This window comes from Cupressus sempervirens, chromosome 9, assembly GCF_028749045.1.
Source record: "Cupressus sempervirens isolate cs-2001-9-10 chromosome 9, ASM2874904v1, whole genome shotgun sequence".
Taxonomy (NCBI): Eukaryota; Viridiplantae; Streptophyta; class Pinopsida; order Cupressales; family Cupressaceae; genus Cupressus; species Cupressus sempervirens.
Window position 1 is genome coordinate 715707221 of NC_143126.1, and position 14433 is coordinate 715721653.

Sequence of the window (14433 nt, forward strand, 5' to 3'; positions counted from 1 at the left end):
AAAAAAAATTAATCATGTTTTGATGAGGCAAGACAATGAAATTGAAGGAAAGAATTGTTTTGATTGCAAAATAATTACTTGTCCAATGAGGGCCAGCATCCTGGATGTTTACTCTAACTTGAAAAAGTGAATTATGGTCTTAGTCAACCCAACAATATTTTATGTAAAGGCATGATATTTATGCAAAGGACTTCTTGTGATAAGAAGTGTGCAATCTTGGTGTATTAGTGCTATCTTGTAAGATTGTGAAGTAAGCGAACTTTTGTGAAAGTGATATATGTGAATTTTTATCTAGTGATCCAAGATCGAGCTAAAGATCAAACATCAAATAAGGAAGGCAAATAATAGTAAATTAATTGTTTGAGCAATGAGCTCTTCTTGTAGTTGAAATTGCATATTTGGGTAGTAGGATCTTCTTGCATACATTATACTACAACTCCTAACAGGGTTGGAATATCCTAATAGGGATTCAAAGTCTCCTAACAGGGACTGGTTATACTAAATTTTCTCATTGACTCCTAATAGGGTCCATCCTCTAACAAGGAACATATGTATCAATATATTAACTAGTGGGTATCATCCCCACTGGGGTTTTCCCTTGGTCAGGGCTTTCCTAGTTAACAAAATATGGTGTCACAAGTCATCTTTGTGTATTGTTACTATTACTATTCAACATTACTTTATTGCTTTGTTATGCATGGTTTAAAGTAAGTAATAATATCTAGTTGGCAACTAAAGTTTGTAGATTATTGATTCACATAGTTACTTTGAAGAGGCTTAACAAATTAAGTAAGATCCCTATGGATATGTAACAGTTGATAAATAACCTTGAAGAAGCTCTTGAAAAAATTGATCTCCTTACTGAAGAAAGAGACAAGCTGAAGGATAGATATGAAGACTCCAAAGTATACATTGGTCAGTTGAAAGAAAAGATTGAACATCTAAAATAAAATCCTGAATCTACTAAATCTAGAGCTGCTGATGATGACTATTCAAAGTTGAAGATAGAGTACAAGATCTTGAAGCATGAATTGAATATTACAAATCTAAAGTTGACTTTGAGAAATGATCCTAGCAAAGTTGAATATGATTTGAGGACTAAAAATATAGATCTAAGAGCAAGTCTGCCAAAGAAAACATCTAAGTTTGAAACATTGAAAGAAGATCATGAAGAACTCCATAAGTACAATACTATTGTGAAAGGTGAATTGACACAGTGCAAAGAATAGCTTGAGAAGCTCTATTCTAGCAAATAAAAACTTGATGATTCTATGTCTATACATGGACCTTCTTATGAAAAGACTGGTCTTGGTTATCTAATTAACATGTTTGCAAAGAAACTTGAGATTAGATTAGATTCAAAAGAAAAAGGCAAATCTGATGATAAGATTGAATCCAGTCAATCTTTTGAGAAATTTAAAGAAATTGAGCAAATCAATGAAGTTGGAATCTTGGATGAACCAAAGCAAGTTGAGACTCCCAAGACAACCAGGTATGAATTTAGAGGTAAGTGCTTTTTATGTAATGAAATAGGTCATATGAAAAGAGATTGTGCTAATAAGTCATTTAATCATGTTAAGGAATTTTATTTTCATAATTGTTATGGTATGGGTCATAATGCAATTGATTTTAGGAAACCTACGTATGATAATGATAGAAGAAATAGTAGAATGTCTTGAAATACTAACCCTATAGATAGAAGAAGACCTAATGAAAGGACATCAAGAGAGAGAAGATCTTATGATGACATAAGATAGATCATCTATTATAAGTGTAACAACTTAGGACACATTGCTTGAAATTGTCTTGCACTTGATGATCAAAAAAATCCTAGAAGCAAAGCACCTGTATGTTAGTTATGCAATAACTTCAGACACATAGTGAAGTACTGCAGAATGGACAGAAACTTTAGAGATAGAAGGAACAATGTAAGAAACTTTGGAAACAAAAGGAATGATAGAAGGAACCATGAAAGGAACTCTAGATCTAATAGTGAAGAACAAAGAAACATTGTGAGTGAACGTTGAGAAGAACTTAATGAAGCATTTGTGAAAAGAACATATATCTCAAAAGAAAAGTTAGATGATGAGACAGGAAGATCAAAGTTAGTTGTTGAGTTTGATTCAATCAAGTTGAATTAAGCTTGTTCACAACATCAGAATTTGAGAACTTTAGTCAGACACCAAATTAGAGCTAGTGAAGTTGGGAAAAGGTGTATTCAGTTATGTTTAGATGGTACCTAAGCTCACTTGTGATTTGGAGCTCATCTAAACAAGTTATGATGAAATTTAGAGTTATTGGTACTATAGTAAAAGTTGATTTTGTAACAAAAGATGAAAAGTATATTTTTCAGAGAATTTTGTGATGTGAAGTCTTGAGGATGTTTGTCATGATGAAAAGAGGCTATAGTAAACCTTGGGTGATATCTAAAGATCAGATAGAAAAGTTTGGGCACTTATTTGATTGCAGAACACAAATAACAACTTTTTCATATTTGTGAAGTACACAATTAATGTAGTTTTCAAGTTGATGGATAAATGGAGTACATAATTGAATTTTACTTCATTGCAAACACATTCGAAGTGAAGAGCATCTAGAAGTGACTTGTCAAAGAGATTTTTTAGCAGACCCTATTTTTGAAAAGTGGTATTTTATCATTTTTACACAAAATTTATTTGGTAAAAGAGATTTTTGATACAGATCATGGATATGTCAGTTGTTCACAGTGTTGAAAATGACGATAGACCTAAGCTCAAGGTAGTTTCTATTAAACCTAGTGATTAAAACCCTAACTCTACATTGTCTATTGCTCTGAACAATGTAGTTTACCTTGAAAACATAGAAAATTATTTGAATTGCAAGTTTGAGTTGATTGGAAATGAATATATGAAAAAGGAAATGGAACTAGTCTTTAGCCATCACATGACTATGAATCCTAGATTTGATCACTTAATGGAGTTTGATGCTTGAAGTATCATTTATACTACGAGCTAGATATATATGAATGGACTCAAATCATATTGAGTAGGATACATGATGGAAAATTATGGATGCAAGACAATGTAGTAGACATTTCTGCCAACCTAATTCATGAGGTAACTGGTCTTAGAAAACAAGGCAGTGTACCCATAGGTGAAAATATGGTTAAGAAGAAAGTAGAAAGTTACATTAAGGCAATATAAAATGGGAAAGCCATGGTAATCGACTCTATCAAGTAAGATGATGTGAGATTTCTTAGTAGAATTATTGCTTATTCAGTTTGTGCAAGTTCCAAGATAGATGAATTTTCAACAGGATTTATTTATTTAGCTTACAAGATATGTGTTGAGAAAGAGAAATTTAATTTGAGTGAAATACTGAGGATACAACTCTTGAAAAACCTTGAAAAGATTAAGAGAACAAATAATGGTGTATTTAGATTCCAATCACTAATAAATCACATATTCTTTCATGTGTTGAAGAGATTTCCTTAGTTTTCAGTAACATATATAATGAGTAGTGACAGATGCACTATGGAATAGATTGCAGAGGTATACAGAAGGCACCTTGTAGACAAGGTATTGGACAATGGTAATTTGATTATGAGGAATTCCAAAATGAGATGAAATAGAGATTTATGATCTCACCTGCAATTATGGATAGGTTCAAGGAGGACATGTATTCTAGTTGAAATAGACTATACATACCAAGTAGTAGAACCTCAAAAAACATTTTTAAATCCTTTGAGCTATGAGGTGAGTGATGATGTTGCAGTTAGCTACATTGACTTGTTGTTGAATTCAAACAAAGATAAAGCTAAGTATAGATTTGGCACACATTATCTAAGACTGGAATGACAGAAAGTGAATTTGAGGCCATGATATACATTGAAACAAGATGTATTTAAGATACAACCCTTGTCAGTTTTAATTGCTAAGAAAACTTTGGGATAGAGCATTCCTTATGTGGTAGTGTCTGATGTTCAGCCTAGTGAACACAAGAAAAAAATAGAGAGATTGGTTGAAGAAATGTCAACAAAGACTAAGAGAGTCAAATAGATGGCTATAGGACCTGGCAAGAGGCAAAAAGAATTGTTGACAATTGAATCTAGTGATGATGAAGAGGTTGAGGAATAGGAAACCAAGAAAACTGAAAAGGTGACTCCACCTAAACAAGAAGTAGGAAAAGCTTGGCAACCATGGAAGCCAAAGATTGAGAAGATAAACACAACAATTGCAAGCGAGGGAAACTTTGTTCAGATGAACAAGTTTTATGATCTAGAAAATAATTTTGAGAAAGATCAAATTGATATATCTACTATGAGACATATCATTGAAAATGATCTAAGTATGAAGGATATCAAAGGAGTAGTGAACTAGACAGTCTATGAGAGACTCATAGAAAAGAAGACTCTAGCAAGAGAAGACCTTGAACTTCAAAAGTCTATGCTAAGGACAATTTTCAAGACTTATGATGAAGATGAGATTAAGAGGTTTTTGAATAACCTCACACCATACCTAAGGAATAAGTTAAGGCCATTCTTATTTATGGTTGGTGAGAAGGATAAGTTGAGAAAGGAGATGACAATAGCTATCAACAAGATGTTGTCAGAGTCATAGGAAGCATCTCCTCCAGCTCCTAGAACCTCAAAAGTGTCAGTCAATGGTGACACTATGAAGATTGATCAAACCAATGTTACTCTCAATATTTATGACACCAATCCATTTGGCAGTTTCAAACCAAATGTACTAGACACCGAAGATGTTGAGGAAAAGTTGAAACAAATTGAGGAAGATAAGAGGCTAATAGAATTTGAAAATTAGAAGATAGAGGAAGCCAAGCAAAAATTTCTTGAGGAAGATAGAAAAAGAAAGGAAGATGAAGATAAGAGAAGGATTGTAGAAGAAGTAAAGGAAAAGAAAATAGAGGAGGAAGAAAGGAAAAGATCAAAAGAGAAGAAAGAAAGAGAGGAAAAGGAAAAGAAAGAAGAGGAAGAGGGGAAAGCTAAGGAAGCAATAAGGAAATAGAAGGAGGATGCGACTAAAACATCTAGTTCATCTACTCTACTCTCTCTTTCTACTTTGGCTACTAATGATGATGATCAGACTGATTTTATTTCATCTTTATCTAAACTTTTACCGAAGAATAAGATAGTTAAGAGTTTGTAGAGATCACTAATGGAAGTAACTAATAGATTGCACAATATTTTGATAGTATAACACACTAAGTTAGATCCCAAATCGAGAGGATAAGAAGTGCTAAAGTCTTTTGATGAAGAGTTCACTAATTTGCTAAATGTTGTAGAGGCGAAGGCTCAAATTTCCCATGATTGTCAGAACATCAAGAATGAATTAGTCAATCTTGATACATGCATAAAAGAACTTCAAAAATGTCAGCAACAAGGGAAAGCTTTGTATGTTTCATGTACCTTATCATACAAACTGATTAAGGATTTGGACATTCAGATAGAGGCAAAGATGAATGAGCTAGAGGCTTTATCCAACCTAATCCAACAACCATCTAGCAAAGTTGATGATATTGAGAGTCAAATTGCCAGTGTTCACACTAATATCAAGAAACTGGAACTTTGAAAAGAGTAGATATTAAGGAAAACATCTAATTTCAGAGAATCCATTAGTTTGTAGTTATCATTGTTGAGAAGTAGCTAGAAGAATATGTCAAAGCCAAGCGCACATATACACACTTTTTGTATTCAGATATCAATGGAGTTGAGATTGCATCATATGCATTATGTGCAATTCTCACATCAGTAGAGTCTACCAAAGAGACATGGAACAAAGGTGTGAGTAGCTTGAAGATTATTTTTGATAATTGCATGAAGACGATATTAGCATAAGGGAAGACAATAGTTTCAATAGTTTTTGACTGTTTTGGACTGAATCTTGACATTTTGACCTTTGTCATTGATGTCAAAGGGGGAGAGATTCATGTGAAAATTGTATACATGTCATTGTTGGGAAAGATAAAAGGGGAGATATACATGTGGAGATTGTAAAAGTGTAATGTATATTGTAAGGGGGAGCATATATAAAAACTTAACTATTATATGTAAGGTGGTATTTACTTTTGTTTTTGTCACTTAGCCAAATTTTCCTATTTTGTTGCCATCAATGCCAAACGGGAGATTATTGACAATTGGTTAATAATGATATGTAATTGTTGTTATTAATTGCAACACATGATGTACATGTTGATAGGAAACCTTGAAAATAAAGATACTTAGTATTTGGCTATCAAAAAATTGTTTAAGTATAGAATTTGGTTTAAAACAATGTATTGTTTTGTTTATAACATGTTGTGGACGTCATATTATGTCAAGTGAAGTTACATGGAGACAGTATACATGTTGGTGATATGTGTCTAACCTCAAAATTTTGTATGAACTATATGAAACAGAGTTAATCATGTTTTGATGAAGTAGGACAATGAAATTGAAGGAAAGAATTGTTTTGATTGCAAAATAATTACTTGTCCAATTAGGGCTGACATCTTATATGTTTTCTTTAACTTTGCAAAGTGAATTATGGACTTAGCTAACCTAGCAGTATTTTATGTAAAGGCATGGTATTTATGCAAATGAATTCTTGCAATAAGAAGTGTGCAATCTTGGTGTATTAGTGCTATCTTGTAAGATTGAGAAGTAAGACATTTTTTGTGAAAGTGATATATGAAAAGTTTTATCTAGTGATATGAGATCAAGTTGAAGATCATAGATCAAAAAAGGAAGGAAAATAATAGTAAATTACTTGTTTGAGTAGTGAGCTCTTCTTGTAGTTGAAATTACATGTTTGGGCAGTGGGCTCTTTTTGCATACATTATACTACAACTCCTAACAAGGTTGAAATCTCCTAATAGGGATTCAAAGTCTCCCAACAAGGATTGGTTATACTGAATTTTCTCATTGACTCCTAATAGGCTGTAGTGCCTACCCCTAGGTTAGATTTTTGTTATCATTTCTGAACTCTTTTATGTCAATTGTATATTGATGATTAGTGACATTATTTTGAGATTATCAGATATTGTTTCAGACTCAGTTGATCATATGATGAGATTACTTGATACTCCTTACTTCATATATGTATGATGATTATTATAGTGTTTGTAGTTATTAATAATGATTAGTTAGATGATTTATTATCATATGTGTTTTCTCATGGATACTTACCCCATACTTGCATATGTGTGGTGTGTGTATTGTTTTCTTTATGTATGACATTTTTGATGTGGTTAAGGAAGGGAGTCATAGTCACCTGCTAGAAGGGATCTACATGATGCACCACTTCTTGCCATTGCTTGTTTAGCTTAGTATATATTGTGTATGTACCTACATAGATTTTATGTAGGTTGCAAGTACCAAGTATTGACTTCCCTGAATTGCCAGGATGAGCATACCCTATCACATTATCTCAATGGTAAGAGAGGGGAGATAAATTCTCAAGTCCAAATCCCAACCGTTTAAGCCATTTGTCCTAATTGAAAATTAGGACAAGTATCTAAGTCAAGTACCCTCTGAATGTGTCAGAAGACATAATTCGTGATATTAACCCTTGGTCTTATTTTGTATGTGTTTTTCTATGATGGGTTTTTGTATTTTATTTTATGATTCTTTAGTGTATTTTCTATTAATTAAGTCTAATTAAAAAGATTTAATTAATGATTTAATTTAGTGGAAAATTATTATGATATTTTAACATTTAATTTTATTTAATTAATTGAAAAATTAATTAAATAAAAGAATTAAATTTGGAGATGAATGTTATGAGTTTAAATTTGGAACGTGATAATATTTATTTAATTTAATAATAATATATCTAGAGTTCATTTTTAAATAAATGCTAAATAATATTATTATTTAAGTTAATAAATATTTTATCAATTAAGTTTTGAAAATAAATTTAAAAGTGGAAAAGATATTAAAATTATTAAAAGATTCTAGATCGCATAATGCGTGCATGTGATTAAAATATATTAAGATAAAACAAGTGGATTTAATAAAGTGAGTCCATGAGATTTAAAATTAATAAATTAATTTTAAAAGAAATCAAGTGAATATTAAATAAAGAAATTTAATTAAATAAATTAATGTGCATTCACATAGGAGTATGCGAACTCTTGTGAGTTATCATGTTGACAACACATGAGTTTGCACTCTACTTATGCACATGTTGTCTACACTTAGGAGTTAGCACATTATTTGAGCACATGGTGTCTAGAACATTCTAGACACCTCATCATGTTTATCTTCTTATCGTAGAAGTTATGTGCTTAGTTGTCATGCTTATCTCCTAGTTCTTTCTAGACACATTCTAGATGCTGTAATACCCCAAAATTGGCTCATTGCCATGATACCAATTCTGGTCTATTTCTGACCAATCCTAAAGTCCTATTCCATTAGGCAAATTTTTATTCGGCTACTCGCTACTTGACTTAATTGTCAGATGCAAAAAACCCTAATCTTCATTCATCATGCTTATTATTTAATTCCTATAGTATTTACTTATATTAGTCACATTAAACCTATTGATTAATATTTAATTTAATTACTAAGTATTTATACTTTAATTAAATTAAATTATATCCTAAGGCTAATGTACTATGGAATTAAATTTATTTAATTTAATAAATGTGCCTATTTTAATTAATTAAATGAAATTATTTAATTAAATGGAGTACTTACTTCTAATTAGTTAAACAAAGTTTATAATTTAATGGGAAGCCATTCCTAATTAATTAAATGAAATTATTTAATTAAATAAGAAAAGTGTCTATAATTAATTAAAGGATTATTTAATTAAATAGAAAAGGTAATTATGAGAGTATATCTTATTTTATTAAATTAAATATCTCACCAAAATCTCTCTTCAGTTCAAAAAGGGAAATTTCCAGTTCACTATTGATCAAAAAGGAACTAAATCAGTTAACTCCCTATTCTACTCAAATTAAATCAGTGAACTCCTTATTCTACTCAAATTAAATCAGTTAACTCCCTTTAATTTGGGAATCTTCCTTTATGACTGAACTTCACCTTTAATCCTAACCGTTGATTGAAATCGATCTCAACCGTTGATGGATTCCAGGAAAGTCTATTTAAGAGACCCTCATCTCTTCATTTTGAAGGAGGTTGAATGAGAATTTGCATCAAATTGCTGCTAGATTGTGCATTCATTTGAGCTCCTTATTTTCATAATATTTTCATTGTTAGTTTAATTCTCATATAGATTTAATATGCATACATTTTAACATAGCTTTCTTTTACATATTCTTAAATTAAATGTGCATACTCCATTCTAGATTAATTTGCATTCTCATATAGATTAGTCGCATTCTCCTTCAAATCCTTCATTCGTAGAGGGTCTGGTTGCTTAACACCTCAAATCTGAGGATATCTAACAAGCAATTCCCTTTAGATAGAAGGCAACAGGTTGCCTTGCTGACTAATTTTCGGATGAACAATCCAATGTTCATTCCGAGATGAATCCGCAAATAAAGACCGTGTTAAAGTGTGTGTGTTAGCTTAGGTCACATTTTCACATATACATTTTTGGCACCCATTGTGGGGCTGGGAAAATCAAAATTTTTGGCCTCTTTTTGCATTTTAAAATTAATTTTTTTGTTCTCTGTCCGTACTATTCTGTACAGATTCAAGAATCTTTGCGCAAAACTATTCATTTTCGTGTGAGGATCTAGAATCTTTGCGCAAAGATTCTTTATGTATCATGCAAAAAATTGCCTGAGTACGTGAAACTTCGTGCAACACCTACTTCTTCGCGAAGGCCGAATATAATTTCGCTCAAGTCGTAAAAATTCTTCGCGCGAATTGTCAAGAATTTCGCGTGAGACTCTATTGACAGAGGCTTTTTTTGCATTCATTTTTGTGTTTTCTGGTTTTTCTGCTAATTGCTCACAGTTTCTAGTTTTTCTGTGTTTTCTGATTTTTTGGAATAGCATAACAACGATTTGCAGGACAATTGAAAAAGTGAGATAAAGTTGCTAAAAATAGGTAAAACGTCTACTAAGTGTGTTTTGAGGATTGCTAGGTAATTCTCTTTGACTGATAACCCTTCATTTGGAGCTAAAACGAACATCTCTTGTGTCAAGCTTGTGTGTATTTTCTTCCATGTTCTCATTTTACAACACATGCATAATTTGATACTAAGTTGTGATCTCTATTATTTTCATCTAGTAGGCTTAGTTATTAGTGATAGATCTAATTAGCTATCTTGGGTTATTGGACTCGCTAATCCATCAGTCCCTCGTTTCACCCTGTGGTTGTAAGATTAGCACCACGTTAAAGGGGAGGGGTCTATAGGAAAGAAGCGTTAAATGCTCCACTAGGCAACCCTTTTGTGCTTTCTAGAACTCACTAGTTTCTGAGTTGTGGACTCATTTTGGCTTGTGTGAGAGGTTAAATGTTCCACATCTTTGGACTCACCTCACATTAGTTAAAGTGTTAAGTGTACCACCTTGTGCTCTTTGATTGCTTTTGGATAGATTTTCTTTCAGGAATTAACATTGGTACACATAGTAATTAGACCCCCATGAACACTATTCGTGAATCTTGAGAGAGTGGGTTCCTAGTGAAACTCCTCTCTACGATAGATTCCTTGTAGGTGGGGAGGATACTTTGAGCATCTCATAGATAGATGAATCTTCAACTTGTTGATTGAGACATCCTTTCTCCGGAGAGGGTGATAGATCACTGGGAGTTGATATCATAGATCTTTAAGAGATACTCTTAGTTTAGTGTGTCGGATTAATCTGTCTGCTTTGATTGGGCTAAAAGTGAAAATGTGTCAAAACCTTGAATCTAGAAGCTAAGTCCCCTTGTGGTACACTATTGTGAGTCGGTCACCTTTAGAGAGGGTTAATCGTAGCAGACAATCCCTTTATAGGGAAAACTACGTTGATGAAACCTCGAGCAGTAATAGCCATTTTTGACGTGGTAGTGACAACCGCTATATAAATGTCCTTGGAGAAGAAATCTCCACAGGTGTGGTTCATTGTGGGTTGTCAGATCTCTCCAGCAGCTCTTGAAGATTAAGTTCTCGAACTGTGTTAAAACTTCAGTGCGCCGAGATTGGAGGTCACCTCTGTGAGTCATAAAAGTTGCAGAGTCAAAACATTACTAAAAACCTTAGTGAGGCCAACTTTTATTTTCTAGGGATGTATGCATGATTAGAAAACTTTTTGAAAACATACACAATTAGCTCTCTTAGGGATTAGCACAAACTAAGTCACTTGATTGTTCATGCGCGAGGTTGCTTTTGCCCTTGCTCATTATTTTCAGATGTTCTTGAAATCACCTGCTTGCTGTTCTACTTTCCTATTTATCTGCCTGGTTACTGAAATGATCAAAAAATTTGTCAAAATTAGTTGCTTTTGTAAAACTGGTCTGCCTTCTCGCACGAAATCATTTTGGTCTCGCACAAAATCATCTGGTCCTTGTGCAAAATTATTTTCTTCTCACTCACAATTAAATTTCTATTATGAGTCTTCGTGTGGCTCTATGAACTTATTCGAGCAAAATTAAAGTACTGTCACTGACCTTCACGCGAGACAGAAACTTCTTTGCATGGCCTGTAAAACTTCTTCGCAGGACTCGTAAAGGTTTTTCATGCGAGATCTTGTGTCAGCATTACCAATTTGGGTCTATTTTAGCTACTTGTGGCCTGCACGCTATCCTTTTCTGCATCCATTTATTGCTCTCTATTTGCAAACAGTCCTAAAATAGTGACACTTCACTTAGCTAAAGATTGGTGTCTTACACCTTGACTAGTCTTGTCTCATAAGTAATTTGTTTGGTCTTTGTCTTAATGCTTGTCATACTTTGTGTCGCATTGGTCATAATCTCTGGCTATTCTAGCCTTTAAATTAGACCATTTGTGCCTTAGTGAACAACATTCTTACTATTATCTTGTCCTTTTTGAGACTCAGTCTTAGTGTAGTCCTTGTCTAGGTTCTAGCTTCTTGTCCTTGTCTATGACTGTCACAACTAGAAGCAACAATGTGTTTTATCCCGATAACCTTAGACATGGTCATGCTAGGGGTCGTAATCATGGAAAAGGTTGCTTACCTTTCGTTAGGCAATCTGTATCCAGTTTGGCTAGTGAGGCATCTTCGCGATCTTCCTCACCTACTAGGTTATCTTGAGTTCAACGAACATTTTCCAATTTGCAACAAATTAGGAATCATTTTTACCAAGAGGATACTGAGACAGGTAGAAGTCCTACATTCCCAAACACAATGTATGATCCTTTCTCCAGAGACCCTTTTGAAACACAACATACAGAAATTGAACACATTCCTATAATGACTAATCGTGAACCTGAACATGGTAGTCATAGTCGATATCAAGAACCACCTAGGGATGACAAAGAGAAAGAGAAAGAATATGACACTGATGAGGAACAGGAAGAGGTGGAAATCCTTCCTAAACACATAGAAAAATTTCGAAGAGACAAAAACTTTCAGAAGGTCATGGGAATCCTAATCAATGAAGAGAAAGAAAAATACTTTCTCAAACTTGCCCAAGAGGGAGAAAAGTTGCCTTCTCATTTCAATGTAGAAACCATTGTCAAAACTGAAGAAGAAACTGAGACCTCCAAACTCCAAAAAAATTGAAAATTATGCAAGACCATTTGGCTCAAATGATGCATGAGAAGGAGAAACCCACAAAGACATACACATTGGATGCTCTTTGTTCATTTCCATTTGACAAAAGCATAAACATGCCACCTTTCCCACGAGGTGTAGAACTACCCAAATATGACATGTACTTTGGTACTGCTAATGCCCAAGATCACTTGCGGGAATTTGATGCTTTTTCTATGGAGTTTATGCACAATCAAACGTACCTCATGTGTTTATTCCCTAGAAGCCTAGGTGGTCAAGCTTTGGAGTGGTTCTCACATTTACCTCCTGGTATCAAGATGTTTGACGAAATTTCCAATTCATTATTTTAGCAATATTCTTATAACATTCAACATCCTATAAATATTCGAGATCTATGCAACCTTAAATAGAAGGTTGGTGAGCCTTTTCTCACTTTCCTCCAACGGTGGAGACAACTATACAATAAGTATTCCCATAAAATCCCAGAAACAAAGAAGCTTGACATTTTCATTGATAACCTCTTACCTAATTTTAGGTATAGAGTCCAACTACAAGGTCCACATACCTTTGAAGACATGATTACACAGGCTATTCGTATTGAAGAATTTATGGTCAAGAAAGGTGAGCTCAGTCTTCAAAGAGACACAAAAAAAGGTTCCACTTCCAACAGGGATAAAACCAAACATGTCAACAAGAACCAAAAAAATGTACATGATGGGGTTGTTGGAAATGTCACACCCATGTTGGATACAATTGGTTAATTGAGTGTTGTCTTTGATGTTACACAAATGTCATATCAGTCATCAGACAGAGTCTACCGAGCTCAGAAGGTAAGCATAGTCATTTACAGAGTCTACCGAGCATTGCTGTATATTACACTGTAAAGATAGCTTCTACCGAGCTAACTTGGTTAAACGAAGGAAGTTCAGTACTTATCGAGCTCACTCAGTGATCGAAGGAAACTATGATAGAGTGTTTACCGAGCTGGGAAGGTAAGTGAAGAAAAGTTAGTGTTTATCGAGCTGGGAAGGTAACCGAAGAAAAGTTAGTGTTTACCGAGCTGGGAAGGTAACCAAAGAAAAGTTAGTGTTTAGCGAGCTGGGAAGGTAAACAAAGGAAAGTCAGTGTTTACCGAGTTCACTTGGTGTCCAAAGGGAATTTGGAAAAGACAGTTTCTACCGAGATCACTCAGTCATCTATACTTACTGAGTTCTCCCGACGATTGAAGGGATGTCACGGAGTTCGCTGTATTAGCCGAGCTTAGTCGGTTAACACAAGAATTATTTTTTGAACAGTATTAACCAAGCAGTGTCAGCCAGTAAAGGGATTTGTTGGTTTGTAATTTTTTTTAGCTGACTATTGTATTTTTTTGATTATTGGTCAGTGATTAGAGCCGACTAAGATAATCTGTAAGGTATATATGAAAGATCAAGTTGTGAATTCGTAAGATGCAAGAGTTTGGATGCATAAGAGTGCGAATATTGAACATATGAGCGAATGTTGAAAAAGTGTGATAGAGGATCAGATGCGTTGAAGGAGCTGCAAAGTTGTATGTGATCAGTAAGGATCTAGTCAAGCATAACAGAGATTTGCAATCAGCAAAGATAAGTTGCACATTATATCAGGTCACTTCATTGTTGCTTTCTAACCATTGTAACAGTGAACTCAAAATCTCTTAATAGAGTGGGTTTAACAACCCTATTGTAAATTCTCTAACAAGGTGACAGTTCAGTTGAATTGTTCTAAAGACCTCTAGCAAGGCCACTCCTAACAGGGTGATTAAATCCTCTAACAGGGTCACACCTAACAGTGTGTTTTGTA